At 39.9% G+C, this 15,768-nt stretch overlaps 1 protein-coding gene across 7 annotated transcripts in view; it reads left to right on the top strand.

Moving 5' to 3' along the window:
• The first annotated feature begins 3,171 nt into the window (after nt 1–3,171).
• Nucleotides 3,172–15,768, top strand: part of Enox2 (ecto-NOX disulfide-thiol exchanger 2) — a 395,106-nt gene continuing 382,509 nt past the window's right edge. For 5 of the 7 annotated variants that reach the window (XM_029560434.1, XM_017796524.2, XM_029560430.1 and 2 more), the window contains exons 1-2: nt 3,172–3,365; nt 4,583–4,642. The gene's annotated coding sequence lies outside the window, so the exon portion shown is untranslated. The remainder of the gene's footprint in view (nt 3,366–4,582; nt 4,643–15,768) is intronic. The other 2 variants (XM_029560435.1, XM_029560431.1) reach the window with 1 other exon arrangement.

Below are 15,768 nucleotides of genomic sequence, written 5' to 3'. Positions count from 1 at the left end.
AGACATTGTCACCAGCTCCACAAATCAGAGCTTATGCCCGGTGCTGTTAACAGGGTCAAAACTCAGTGACTGCCTAGATCACAGTCCCTATGAGAGAACTTAATACTCTAATTCTGCTAGGTGGATATAGTCATAAACTGCCTCCTAAGTTTTTATCTTTACACACAAAAATTAGTGCATATTTAATCCTCAACAGAGAAGATTGTTTTGTATAGTTATTAATACAGAGACCCACAACTGGTCAATCTACAGTGAACAAGAGAGAGTGAACAAGAGATTGAGTACTCGGCTTGAAATGGACCATCTATATCACACCCCACACCTAAGACATAGGAACCATCTTTAAAGAGGGATCCAAAAAATTATAAAAGTCAGAGGTAGGAGATATCCTCAGGGAGGCAATGCTTGCCAGACATGATAGCACCATTGCATACGTGAACTCACAGAAGGTCTGCATGTACAAGACCTACAAAAGACCAAGCCAGACAAAATCTCAGCATGGAGGTGGGAGTGGCTCATAAAGTCCCTTCATTGTATTTCTGAGTCAAATAGTTGGAAAGTTGCAGTAATTCAACTGTAATGATCCATGAAATTAGAAGAATTCATCTCTAACAAAGGAGGAAAAGTAAACTTTAGGAGTGGAATTATGTCTAATAAATAACCACTTTCCTTATCCTTCAAATCACTTGGAAAAGGCTAATGAGTCCCACTCATTTCTTTTGTTGTTGTTACTGTTTTTTGAGAATGTCATACATGCATATAATATATTTTGACCAAATCCACCCTCCAATTCCTCACCTTATACCCTACACCATGAATTTTCTCTCCCAACTTCATATGTGCTTTATTTAAACCCAGTTAATCCACTTAGTGCTGCATGCAATTGTGTGGGTGTGGGACCATCTACTGGATCATGGATAACCTTTTGGGGATCACATCCCTGAAGAAAACTGACTCTCCCTCCCCAATCAGTCATCAATTGCCAATAGCTCCTCGTCTAGGTGTGGGAGATCTTTCCATCATCTAGTATCTCATTCAATTTCTTTCTGCAATGACTTAACTTTTTCGATTCATTTATTTTAATTTTATTGTGTAGGACTGTTTTTCCTACATGTAAGTGCACTCATGTTGTGCAATGCCTGTGGAGGCCAGAAAACAGTGTTAGATCCCCTAGAACTAGAGTTATGGAGGGTTGTCAGTTGCCATGCGGTAGCTACATGTAGAGAAATGAAACTAGTTCAGTATATCTCACCCTACACAAACCTGAACTCCAAATGGACGAAGGACCTCAATGTTTGCAGCTGCCTGGGAACATATCCTGGGTTCTCTGCAAGAACAACCAGTGCTCGTATCTGCTGAACCATCTCTCCAGCCTGAAATACTGATTTCTTTTGAGACGGGGTCTCATTATACAGCACTGGCTAGCCTGGAACTTGCAATGTAGACCAGGCTGGCCTCTAATTCATCAAGATCCACCTGTCACTGCCTCAGAAGCACTGGGATTAAAGGTATGGTTCGGCCTCTTCAATGTCTTAATGCTTTTATTATACAAATTCTTTGCTTTCTTGGTTAGATTTATTCCAAGACATTTTATGTATTTTTAGACAATCATGGATGGAATAATTTGCCTGATTTCTTTCTCAATATGTTTGTTCTTGGTATACAGAGAGGCTACTGGTTTTTGTATGTTAATTTTACACCTCGCTCCTTTGCTGACTGTGTTTATATAGACTTATATCACCTGCAAATAGGTATACATTGATTTCCCAGATTTTATCCCCATCATCTCATTCGTCTCCCTGTTCTAGCTAAAACTTCAAGCCCCATATTGAACAGGAATGGGGAGAGTGGAGATCCTTGTCGCATTCCTGATTTTAGTGAAAATGCTTTGAGTATGTCTCCATTTTCTATGATGTTGGGTGTAGGCTTGTTGTATATTGCTTTTTTATGATATTGTGTGCCCGTGTGTTTGTTCATCCACTTCTTTTAAAAACATTTTTATGTGTATGAGTGTTATGCCTGCATATACGTGCACCCATGTCATACAGTGCCCACAGAGGACAAAAGAGGTTGCCAGATCCCCTGGAACTGGAGTTATGGATAGTTGTGAGCCAGCATGTGGGTGCTGGGATTTGAACCTGGGTCTTCTGAAAGAACAGCCAGGGCTGTTAACCACTGAGCAATCATTCTCTCTAGCTCCCTCACAGTTCTTTATCCCCCTCTTGTCACATGGTTTTACAGAAAAGTTATTTTATTAAGGACATGTGTACAGTTACTTGTTAATTATTCAAGTTGTATTTGTTACTATTGTATATGTCATGGCCATTAATGTTCACACCAAGAATGCAGCCTCACTGACTATTTAAACAAATTTGTTTCTTCCGGGCTCGCTTACATCACATTTTTATGCTTAATTATTAGATTCCAAGGGAAAATACGACCCCCACTTAGAAACACATAATTTTTTATGTCTTTAAATCGACTCTAATACACAATAAACTTTGACGGTTTTAAAGGACCCTTTTCAGTCAATATTCTAAGCTTATCAGAACACAAATAATATATATGTTTTTCAACTTATCCAAGACTGAATACTGTCTTGGTAGCCCATGTGTAATTTCTGGCTCTCAGGAGGCTAAGGCAGTAGTATCTTTAGCTCAAACTCAGCTCTGGGCCAGATAGTAACATTCTGTCTCAAAACAAACGAAAAGAAAACACAACACAATACAACAAAAATCCCCAAATACTCAAATTTCAACGAGAATCTTAAATCACAATAAAATGTGAAAGTGCTTTCCTCAAAATGTAAATATTAAAATGAATCTAGAACTTAAGTCTGTCTCAATCACTGCCCGGCTCTTCTGAGAAACGTCCACGCTAAACTACAATACCCAGAAAGCTCTGCTCTACCTGAATTTAGGGGACTATTAGAAGCGGGGGTGGGGGTGGGGGGGTGGTAGTGCGCGAGGCACTGTGGGTATTCAGAAAGCTGTGTCTTGACTTCATCTCCCACAACTCCTTCGCATCCTTTGCGTCTTTCAGCCAATGCCAATATTGGATGGCCCCCAGGAAGAGCAGCGGCCATCAACCAGAAACTATATTTCCCATGAGGCCAAGCGCTTGAGCCTGCGGCTTCCCTGGTGACCAGTAGCCAATAGGAGAGGCCAACAGCGGTCACAGCATAAGTAAGACTCGCGCTTTGGGCCTCAGTGCCTGGTCTAGGCCCGCTAACGGCTGCACAGTTGAGAAGACAGTTGTGCAAGGGGCGCCCCGACGGCACTCCGAGTACAGAAGCTTCTGCGCTAGCCAGCCCACTTTTCCGCTGCCGTTTAAGGAGTAGCGCTTCGGTAGCCGGGGAGCTGGAGGTCAGCGTTGCAGAAAGCCCGAATGGCTGTGGCTGGGGACTGTGGGGCCGCGGGGGCCTGGGGAGGAGGGTGCTTCCGGGACTGCTATCTCGGCTGATAACTCCGCCCATTTCCGCCTCTGCAAGGAAGGGGGTGTCGGGACTGGGAGTCCTGGAATGGGCGCTGGTGTCCGAGAGCCCCCGCAACGCTCGCACGCTGTTTTTTAAATTTTTCCCATCAACTCATTTGCTTTCTTTTCCTCCTACAACGGGTCCTCCTACACCGCCCACCCTTGTGCCCCTTCATACAATAGCTGTTAGGGATTGAGAGTGGGACGTCACTAGGTGGCATTTGGACTCTGCTTCTTCCTGCTTGCAGGAGTTGAGGGAACTCTTTCCTCTTGCACTTAATGATTTGTACGTTAGGTTTGAGCACCTACTACTTTTCCTTGTAGGGGGTTGGAAATTCCTTACTATACTTGGGGCTTGACTTTCTGCCAAATTTCCCTTTCTGCTTCTTTGATGGTGAGATTTTTTTAAAAAAAGGCATCTCTTCTCTGGCCGACACCAACCAGGTCTTTGCCCCTCAGTTTCCAGAAGGGATAGGGAGATGAGCAAGGAGATCTTGCTTTTGAGAAAGATATGTTTAAGGTTCAGTGCAGTGTTCTGGTGAGAATAAAGGCAAATTGAACCTGTTTAAAGCATTGTAAGGGTTTCCAGCACCAATGTTGACAAACATTTAACAGGTGTACCAGCTATGGAACACAATAGACGTGTGAAACACTACATTACAAATGTGTGCAAAAAAGTGCTGAGGGTTTAGTGGAAGGGCATACTGGTGGGGGTGACAGGCTAATTTGTAAAAGTTCTTGCCTAACCCAGGACTTGCTGAAGTTTTGAAATTTACCCATCTTTTAGAACAATCCTGATAGGTTTTGTGGAGGTGAACTTTCATTTGGGGTCCACTGGAACAAAGGAGATTTGAAATGGGCAAGAGAGGAAGAAAATGCTGCCTGATACTGGGGTTGCATATTTAAAAGTGTGGGTAAAAAGACTGTGACCAGGGCTTACCTGACTGTAAGGTGCATCTGCAGGGATGTATTGGGAGAAAATGCTGGAAAGCTTGCTATCATAGTAACATGACACGTTGAAGAATCTGCCAAATTTGAATAATATTCTGTATCAAATAAACTGAAGACAAAAAAAATTAAGATTGGGTGATTTTTCTTTTCATCCTAGGGGAACCTGATTTGAGATCAATTCTTGGAGAACACAAAGAAGTGTGGTGCTATGTTCCAGGTGTGAGTTTAATTTAAATATAAGAAGAAACTTGTCTTGTAGACAGTTCAGTTGTGGCTATTTTTAGCTCCAGTCTGTACTTGTCAGTTTGAAAACTAAGTGACATATACTTTCTTAAGAAATGTATTTGCCGTCCTTGTGCAGCAGATTACCTGAATTGTCATCATCTCATTGGGTGACAATAATGACTCCTGTTTGGTGAGCCCATATAGTATCCAAAGCATCATCATAAGTACTTTTGCTGAATTACCTAAATGTCTCATAGCATGTGTACTATTATTCCCATTTTTCTCTAGACGAAGAAACTAAAAAAATGCAGAGGTTAAGTAAATACATAGTCACATACATTGTAAAGAACTGAGTTGGGATTTTAGTGTATAGAATTCTGACTTGAAAGCCCATGATTTCCCCCCCCCATGATTTCCTAGTCCTGATGTTTGGTTTTGTTCTTGACTTTCCAATTGTGGTGGAAGGAAGGAAGGAAGGGGGAAGGGGGGAATGGGGGAAGGGGAAGGGAAAGAAAAGAAAAGAAAAAGATCATCCTGGTAGAAACCCAAATGCGTCATATTGAATTTGTCAGAATGTGTCTGCTGTAAAGTAGTTGCCAATACCAAATTAGTTTAACTGCTATTGTAACCATGGCTGATTATGCCTGACAAAATTATCGTCAGTATGGCTATTTCTAAATTAGATGATTCGTTGTATAAACTATGTCCTACCTCTAAGCCATTTGGATCCAGACGGTACTTTGGGTTTTATTTCATTTCAGCTTTTAAAAAGTAACTTTGGTTACTAGATGTCCCCCATGATCTCAGCACACACGAAGTGCAAGAGATAAAGCAGATTATAAGATGTGAGCCCTTCCCAGTTCTGGGGGAGATCGGTGTCTATATATCCTAGGTACCATAGAGTGGTATAGAACAGAAGTGTGTATGAAGTGTGGTGCTGAGGTAGAGGAAAGTCACTAACCAGAAGACAGAGTCAGGGAGATGGATTTTGTGGAGAGGTGACATGATAGATAGGTCTTGAAGAGTAATGAATTTGCCAGGCAAGGAAGGGTAGAGAGGAGCCATTGTGGACAAAGGAATAAGTCTGTGAAAGATATATGACTCTGTAGGACTAATACATGTTTGTTCAATATGAACAATTCTCAGCTGGATGCAGATTATCTGGGACAAGGAAGGTTAAATGGTTAGAGCAGAGTGTATTACAGGATGCTGAGGGTGATTTTTAGAAATATTTTATTTATTATTTTTATTCTGTGAGTGTATTGCCTGCATGTCTATAAGTACACCCATGCCATGCATGCCACAGAGGTCAGAAGGGGGTGTCGGATTTCCCTGGAACTGGAATTATAGATGGTTGTCAGCCTCCATGTGGGTGCTGGAAATCGAACCTGGGTCTTCTACAAGGGCAGCCAGTGCTCTTAACCTCTGAGCCATCTCTCCAGACCCTTAGGGTGATTTTGGAAGAATCAATTGCAATGCTAAGAAATATGAATGTGTTCCCACAGGCCCAGTGGCTCTCAAAATATAGGACATCAGCCAGTGGTAGTTATGTTGTATTCCCACAGCATTTTAAATTCTATTAGTTATATGTTTAAATATGTCTGATAAAACATCTGGATTAAGTCATCAAACCTAATGAGTCTAAGGGTTTGATTTAGTTAAAATAGAGAATAAGCTAGTCATAAGTTGGTTTAAGGATAAATAATAAGTGAATAATAGTATGGATGTGGTTTTTTAAAAAATCACCAAATTATACCTAAAATCATTGAAATTTAAGAAATATAGTTGGCAGGCAATAGAAAATAATTCACAATTTTCAGGCAAGGAGCCTCATGATCAGATTTCCACATTTGTGTGATGGCAATGGAAAGGATACACAGGAGGGAGGCATGATCAGTGTAGGAGGTAGGTGTTTGTCTCCATAGAGAGATAATAAGGATTCAAGAGTAGTAATATGGGAGAGGAGGAGAAAGATTTGAGAGATACTTAGAAGGGAAAATTTGTAGGAATTAGTAGATGTATTTTTCTATTAATGTTAAATGAATTGTTTTAAAAGTCTACATATACCACTTGCTCGTTTTCTTTATATTTTATGATGAGCATATGATTGGCAAAACATGGCAATTTTATGCCTTAAGGTAAGAGTAGAGGCTATTTTTACTGTTTACAAGTGGATTTGTGTTATATGAAACATCCTTCTCGCTTCACTGGGTGTTCCTGAGAGCCTTCAAAATTCAACTAAAATGACCATCTTTGGGACGCCTTTTCAATCAGCCTCTCTCCACATACACACTAGTGCACATCTAAGGCACTCATTCTGTAGGACATACATTTCCCTCTATTCCAGCCTGGATCATACAGTCACGTGCCATTCTGTGGCTGTTTCTGTCTCCCCCAATAGATTGTGAGCTCCTTGAGGGCAGAAATCAGATCTCATTCATCTCTATACATGTAGTTACCAGAAGCAGCACTTGGCACATAGTAGACACCTAACAAATGTATATTGGATGAAAAAAGGAACACTTACTCATATGGATATAACTCTGGACCTTGGTAGCACAGACTTTTATATAGTATTAAATGTAAGTTGATGTAGTAGTTTGCTGCATTTGCTAATTTTGCTGAGTACGCCAGTCAAATGTCTCATATTTTCGTTAGATTTTTTTTTTCATTTTCAGCTCTCCTGTTAGCTTTTCCTTTCTAATGTTTCAACCTGTTATACCTGCCCACTGCTTTACTTCTCCTGACAGAGGTTACATCCCCCGTTCCTTGATACTTCACCAGGAAACATTCCCTCCTCTCTACCGAAGTCTAGTTGATCCTATCCTTGACATCGATCTTAAATCCATTCTCTCTTGGTCATAGACATTTTGAGTGGGGTGATAATTTCATTCAGCCCTTATTGAAAGTGATTTGTCAATATGAATCAGAAACCCTAAAATTGAACATAGCTTTCAGCTTACCACTTCAAATTTCCAGAGGAAGTTGCTGAGGAAACAATCACAGTGTTTCCTAAAATTTAGCTCCCAGCATGCTTATCCTAGAGTTGTTTGTAATAATGACGAAAAAGGGGGAAAAAGACATCCTAAATATCCAATATTACAAGTATGAATGAATCAATTGTGGGTCATCAAGTAGCCGTGTATGTTGATGTTACCAACATATATTTCATGATGTGGAAAATTGTTAATGATACGAGAAAATTCAGGTCATAAAACTGTCAATACAAAGTGGTAGGTCTCAGCTTAAGGTTATAAATATATCATACATGCCACATACATCTGTGTATACACACACAGGATAATTCCTGTAATTTTAAATACACACAAAATATTAATTTGGGACAAATGATGCAATTACATGTTACTTGTACTTTATATCTTTTGTATCTATTTACTGCCAGTATGTTATTCAACGATACATTTGTTAATTACTTTAAAAAGGTATTTGAAAATAGTTATTCCTGGTCTACCTCTGTTACTGTTGCTTTAGTTCAAGACATACACACCCTCCAACACAATTGTATCACTTCTAGCCTGTATTTGTACTACCTCCAGTTCACATCTCTTCCCATCTGTCTTACACAAGTACTGATAAAGTGATTTTTATAAATCACAAATCTGAAACTATCCTTCTTGTATATAAATAGTTCAAAGGCTGCTCATTGACGTTAGGAAAACATCCAAACTTAGATTGGTTGATAAAAGCTTTGCAAATCAGTCTTGGCTCTTCACTATCAGTTTTTCCTCCTATAATTAATTTTTTTAGGCTATTTGGCCACTGCCAGGCACATAACAGCTGTTCATAGTTGATGAAATGTTGATATGGATTATATAGGTTAACTTATCTAATAAACTGCCGGCATTTTATTTATTTCTTGCTGCAGAAATACTGAATATATGCAACAGCTAGTACTATCTTACAAGTGAGAAAGACTAATATAAGATATTTTATTTATTATTTTTATTTTATGTGTATGAATGTAATGCCTGCATGTAAGTAGGTGCACTCACATTGTGCAGTGCCCATGGAGGTCAGAAGAGGATGTCGGATCTCCTGGAACTGGAATTTCAGGCAGTTGCTAGCCATCATGAGGGTGCTGCAAATCGATCCCTGGGTCCTCTATGAGAGCAGCCCGTGCTCTTAACCACTGAGCCATTTCTACAACCCCAGAAAGACTAATTTAAATAAATAATAGAAGAAAAGTTTTCATAATAAAAAGCTTTGTTAAGGAAAAAATTAAATCCCTGCAGCAACTCAGCACTTGGCATTTTCCTGAAATTCCTGTTGGTTTTTATCGTTATGCTTAGACTTTTGACATTCCCTTGGGCAAGTTATTTGTGATCACAGCATAACAAGAAGAGCTTTAGACTGATGCAGTGTTATCATGCTATAGTTCACATTGTGCTAGCATACACAAATCTTTCCCTTAGTCACATAACACTTCATGCAACAGGGATGGAATAGCTCCAATCGCTCAGTTTTTCTTTGTTTTGAAATTCTTGGTCTTTGGGAATGGGGATGTCAGGATAATTCTAGGGAAAACTGTGGTAGAAATGAATGGACAGAAACACTGTATCTCATGGGAACCAATGTCATTAGTTATTATTATTTTTTTGTGTGTCTTTTTGAAACAGGGTCTCCCTGTAGCCCCAGCTGTCCTGGAACTCACTATGTAGACCAAGCTGGCCTCAAACTCACAAAAATCTGCCTGCCTCTGCCTCCCAAGTGCTGGGATTAAAGGCATGTGCCACCACGCCCGGCCCTTGGTTATTTTTTTTAATGTCACATAAATGTATTTTTCAGCAATCTGTCCCTAGAGGAGACCTTGGTTGACTCCTACAGTTAATCCTGTTTACAGAATACAGCCCACATGTGTACTACATTCTTGTATTGCTAAGTGATATTAGACATATGTCCAGGATTACCATAATGACATGCAATTGAGTGCATGTGGGTATTCAATTTTTGTCTACAAAAATGTGTTGGTCATTATAGTCACTCAGTATCGTGGAGTGCAGTTTCACCTTCATTTTTCTTACAAATAATAACAAATCATCTGAATGAAATTATATTACTTTGCACAAACTACAAAATCCCTTTTGAACTCATTATTTTGTACAGTTAATACATTATGCTAATATGCTAATACAAGGAACCTGTAATTCTGATGTTCAACATAGAAATTACAGTTGGGGTTTCAAATCATTCAGTGAATTATTGCAGGCCTACTATATGAAAGCACAGTGCAAGCCTCTGCATCAGATACGTATAAATACTCCTTTTAAATAAGTGTGTGTGTGTGTGTGTGTGAGAGAGAGAGAGAGACAGAGACAGAGACAGAGAGAGGGGGAGGGAGGGAAGGAAGGAAAAGAGAATAGCACCCGAGAACCAGCAAGTAGGCTCATCATATAAATGAAAATTTACCCAGATAAAAATTAGGCTGTGTGCCAGGAAGGATTTATTCTTTCCCTTTTTTAATGTCCTGTGGGATATCCAAGCAAAGGGAAACACCAGATAACTAATAAGCAAATGATCTACTTGTCTGTTTACAAACAGTGTAAGCTAAGGAACAGTGACTTTGTGCACCTAGCCCAGCAGAAGCTTGCTAATGATGTTATAAGAGTTCTGATTGTGTCAGCTTTTCCAGGGTTTCTATCTCAGCTGCAGAGATTTGGCAGCCACCTCAGACAAATTTTATGTCTCTTAAATCTTCCTCAGGTTAGGTTGGCCCTTATATTTATATGTACAGAAAAGTGACATGTTTACCAGTTTGACATTTTTGAAGATCAAAACAGACTCAGTTGTTTTTCTTTTTTAAAATTCAGCAATCACCTCAATTTAGTCTAAAGAAAAGGCTAATTGCTTTTTACTAACTTTTTTTCCCTTGGTTTTTTTTTTTTTTGAAATAGGGCGTCACTGTGTACCTCTAACTGACCTGGAGCTTCTGTGTAGACCAGGCTGGCCTGGCACTCACAAAGATCCCCCTGCCTCTGCCTCTGCCTCTGCCTCTGCTGGGATTGAAGGCTTGTGTCACGATGCCTGGGAACTTCTTAAATATAACCCAAGGTTTACTTTTCAGAAGTGGCTACTGATCATATCTAAAGATTTACATTTCCAATTTTCATTGTTATCTCCTCTATTTCTTGCCTACAAAGTGAAAGAAAAGATTATTTTTATTAGCTCTAGTCCCCTTTCCTTTGCTGTGCTTTGTTGTTTAGTGATCTCTTACAAAATATTGTTCCTTGGCAGAATAATGATAGGTGAGAATAAAAATTGGAGAACACTCAGTGACTGGGCTGTTCCAAAAGGCATCTGTAGGCAGAGCACAAATGAAAGTTTGGCTGTAATTCAGAAGAGTTGAAACATTGTAGGAAGAATATTATATAAACAACATTGCTTCAGTGGTGCACTGGGAAAGACAAAGATGGGGAAATCCCCAGTAAGGCCCCTTCTCTTCTCCAGCTGCTCTTTTTAGCAACAGCAACTGCCAGATTGCCGGGATAAAAACTATCCCACAGTAAGGCCCCATGACACGTCCTCCTACTATTTCTTCTTCAGTTGTGTCCTCAGACACACTTCATTAGTATTACTTTGGTCACATGATACTCTGATTTTTGCTTTTCAAGAGATACTGAGTGCAATGGAATAAATGTATCATGAAAGCAGAAGTGGGGTCCTATTTGGGATTTGAGGAAGGGGACCGAAAGAAGGGAATGGGAGGAAGGGAAATAGTTGAGGAGTAAGTGCAGTGATATATAAGTATGGGGATGCCATAATGATACCTGTTTCTATGCTAAGCAATAAATTAATTTTAAAAAAGATGCTGAATATGAATGCAAGGAACACTTGATACTGAAACTCATTCGGTAAACGTACAAGCACTTATATAGTCCCAGACCTTATGCTAAGCAATGCGAATAAAATGAAGAATTACATAAAATCCCTGCCTGCCTTAAAAAAGCCCATACTTTAGTGGGGTAAATAGATAATAAAAGCAATGATTATATTTCATTATGAAAGGTGCTCAGGAAGAGAGGTATATGCAAGATTCCCTGGGAACAATGGTGGAGGGAATTATTGCTGGGGATGGGTAACCTTTAGACCAGAGTCTAAACTTCACTGACTGCTAAAGAATGAGTGCCTGTACTGAAGGTAGACAAAGAAGTGGCTTCAAAAGAGTCTAAGCTGGGAGATGAGTGGTATATAAAAGGGGGTACATAAAAATACATATATTTTATTTGTATAAAAATTGGTAATTCTGATAATAAGATATCCCATGTGAACCACTGGGAATGTGCCAAAGCAAGACAGGACAGGAATTTGGGAAGGTGTCATGTGAGCAGTTGATGAGGGAAATCATTGCAGCCATTGTCTGTCTTATAGATGGGCAGGGGTGAGCCCGCACAGGGTTTTTAAATGGCGGAGTAACATGACTGGCTTAGAGTATGGGCTTAATGAATGAGAGAAGGAGACAAAGTCCACTTTGTAATTTGCAGTCTTTGAGACTCCAATCAGTTACCGATGTTTGGCAATGCCATCTCTTTTAAGCTTTCCTTCAATATATAGAGACACCATAAATTAGTGTTTTCTTGTCCACACAAGACATATGTTCCTATACCCCTTCACATGTCATTTAGCTGGATGTTCAGTTTTCCTCCTCAACTCAGTGATCCTTACAGTAATTGAGGTGTGATTATCATGAAGGAAATCACAGTTTCAGAGCACAGCAGCCTCATTTCATAAACATTACATGAATCTTATTTATTGCTTGCTGAGTTAGCAGGACCGAAGGAAGTATTGGCCAGCTCCCGTTGAGGACACGGGAGAAAAAGGGACATAGGCTGAAGAGATGTCAGGAAGGGACTAATTGAAAAATCAGCAGTGTCCGGAATGCTGTAAGTGTCTAAAGGCCATGCCCAGATCTGAGAGTAGAAGGCCGGAAGTATAGAGATATAAAACAAGTGCATGTTGAAGGTACATCTGCTTAAACGAATTGAGCCATTTAGCTAATCTGTTTTAGATAATTTTCTTTCCCTGACTCAGACACCATAAATGGCTTCCTGTTTTCCATAAGACAAAGGCCAAATTCTTCAGTTTAATATTCTCTGCAATTTGACTCCAATCTGTGTTTCCAATATTTATACTTCTCTCTTAACAGAACTGTGCCCCATCCAGTTACCTTTCAGACACTGCTTTAGTGTTCCCTCATCTGAATTATGAGCCTGATTAAAAAAAAATACTGAATCCCCTACCGTACCTAACATAGTGTGTTGCGTGCAGTAATACATCCATCTTCTATCTATGGGTTGACAATTGTTATTCCCCTACCTTCAGTTATTTTCAGTATCTACCACTATTGGCCTTTATTAAAGATGACACATGGAAAGCTGAGGCATGATGGTTTCCAAGACTTTAAGGCCAGTGTGGGCTATGTAGTGAGTTCTAGGCCAGCTCTGGATGCATAGTGAGATGCTGCCTCAAAAAACCCAAAGCAATCATTAAATAAATACATAGATAAGAAATGTAAAATGGCAACTGAGATAGTACGTGAAAGAGATCATTGTTCAACAGACTGTCTTTTAATTATTTATTTTTGGGTACTTCCATGTATTTATTTATTTTAGAGGAGAAAGTTTATTTTAACTCACAATTCCAGTTTGCAGTCTACATGGCAGGGAAGTTAGGTGTGAGTGTGAGTGTGGCATATGTGAGTATGGTGTATGCCCATGTATGTCTGTGCTGGGCTGTGGTATGCATGCATATGCAAGTGCAGAGGCTGGAGTAGTGGTGTTCATGCTTACATGGTGCAGAGGTCAGAGGCCGGTGCCAACTGTCCTCTTCTATCACTCTCTGCCTTATTCCTTTGAGGCATGGTTTCTCCCTGAGCCTGGAATTCATGTTTTTATCTAGGCCTGTAAGCAGCAAGCCCCCTGATCCTCCTTTTTCTGCCTTTTACCTCTGATCCTCCTTTTTCTGCCTTTTACCTCTTACCTATCCACACCCACTGACAGCACTAGCTTTACAGGCACATGCAAGACTACAACCAACTTGTTATGCAGGTGGTGGTATTACAAACTCAGGTCCGCATGGTCACACGGCAAATGCCCTTAACCACTGAACCAGCTCTCCACTGCCTAAAGTACTTTTAAATATGGAAAAAATTAATTATACAAGTGTGAGTCACCAGTTTTAATATATTGCCCTATTAGCTTCATGCTTTTCTATGTACGCATGATTATTTTTTCTGGAAATTTGAAATTTAATAAGCCACACCCTTTATCCTCCTTTTTCTCAAATTCTAATTATGAAAAATTTCAAATATAATAGAAAAGTTGAAAGAACTATATAGTGAGCCCTCAATACTGTTTAATCATTGTATTTGTTTTAAAAATTACATTCTATTTATTTTGTGTGAATATGTGTACATGCCACGGTAAATGTGTGGATATCAGACAACAACTTGTGGGAGTTGGTTCTTTCCACCATGTGGGTTCTGTGGATCTAACTCATGTTGTCAGGCTTGGTGGTTAAGTGCCTTTACCGGCTGAGCCATATTGACAGTCCCTGTGTTCCTTTTTTACTCACGTATCCACCTGCCCATCCTTTTATGCCTTTCAAATTAAATTATGACATCAGTACACTTTTTCTAAATTCTTCAGTGCTCATAGCACTAGCTGCATAAAGAAACATTTTTGTGATCTGAAATCAACTAAACCTCCAGTTATACCTGCATTTACTGTGTTGCCAAACACTAATCTCCCTATATGTCTTAGATCTCTTTGGCCATGGAGTATGTGTCTGTTTGATTAATTTTGGGATCCTCCCCTCTCCCAAATTTCATTCAGTGCAGTGCCAGGCACACAGTCCATACATACTATTTGATGATGTTGAGCAGAGACCGACCTAGCATCAGGTTTAAAAAAATACTAAAAAGCAGAGTAAGCTGAGAGGAAGGGAGCCACAGGTGAATGGGAGGAACTGAATCAGAGCTTGAAGTGTTGTGAGAAGACAGATGTCAAAGTTCAGTAAGTACTTACATCAGGACCTCTATTTTCTTCTCAGCCCTTTAGAAGCAGTGGCTTCAGGAAACTAGGGACAATTATTGCTTAGTGTAGCACATGGTTAGTCTTCTTGTATCTAAGTATCACCAATTGATATATTTATTTTGCCCCATAAATATGTTCATTTGTAATATGATGCAACTTAGTTTGGGGGGGTGTGGGAGGGCCACTGGAATCCGCTTTCACACTCTGTGCTATAGCCAAACAGCACTGGAATTCCGTAATCATAGTTTCCTTTTTCTTTATAACATTTACTTTTTTGTTACATCACTTAAAATACAGAGAGAAGAGCCAGAGAGATGACTCAGCAGTTAAGAACAGTGGCTGCTCTTGCAGAGGACCCTGGGTTCAGTTCCCAGCACTCACATAGCGACTAACAACCATCTGTAACTCCAGTTCCAGGAGATCCAACACCCCCCTCCCCCCTCTGACCTCCACAGGCATTGTACAACACAGGTGCACCTATATACATGCAGGCTATACACTCATACACATAAAATAAAAATTAAAAATAAAATACAGAGAGAGATCTTAACTGCATTTATTGAGCAATGTTTTTGTGCCAGGTACTGTGCTACCTGCTGTTACATCATTGACATATTACAAAAACCCAACAACATGCTGCTTTCTCCATTTGCCAGATAAGAAAACTCAGGAACTGTTAGCATAGTCATGCCCACAAGCTAGAATTCAAGAAACTCAAGTCTGTATGCCTGGGAAGCCTAATAGTCTGACCAATTATACTACATCATCAAACTACATCTAAAAACAAAACAAACATGGAGGAAATGGTTCCTCTGTGTTGACCCTCCTCTTTGTAGATTGGACACTGGTTCAAGTCCATCTCATGGGGTCTCCGTGGCCTCCTTAATCAAGAGGACAAGTGACCCACCACAAATACAGGACATTTTGAGAGATGCTCATAGTCCCCTGGAACTAGTCGACCTAGGAGGGCAAGGAGCAAAAACTGTCCTTTAGGTCCCTCTGAACAAATTATTATAGGCCTCAAAATATGTCTGTTAAACATCCAAGAAGGTTAGTTCCACCACTCTGG

Source organism: Nannospalax galili, unplaced genomic scaffold, assembly GCF_000622305.1.
Source record: "Nannospalax galili isolate Female #2095 unplaced genomic scaffold, S.galili_v1.0 scaffold371, whole genome shotgun sequence".
In the NCBI taxonomy this organism is placed as follows: Eukaryota; Metazoa; Chordata; class Mammalia; order Rodentia; family Spalacidae; genus Nannospalax; species Nannospalax galili.
Note: the sequence above shows the minus strand (reverse complement) of the source record. Positions and strands in the feature narration are given on the sequence as shown.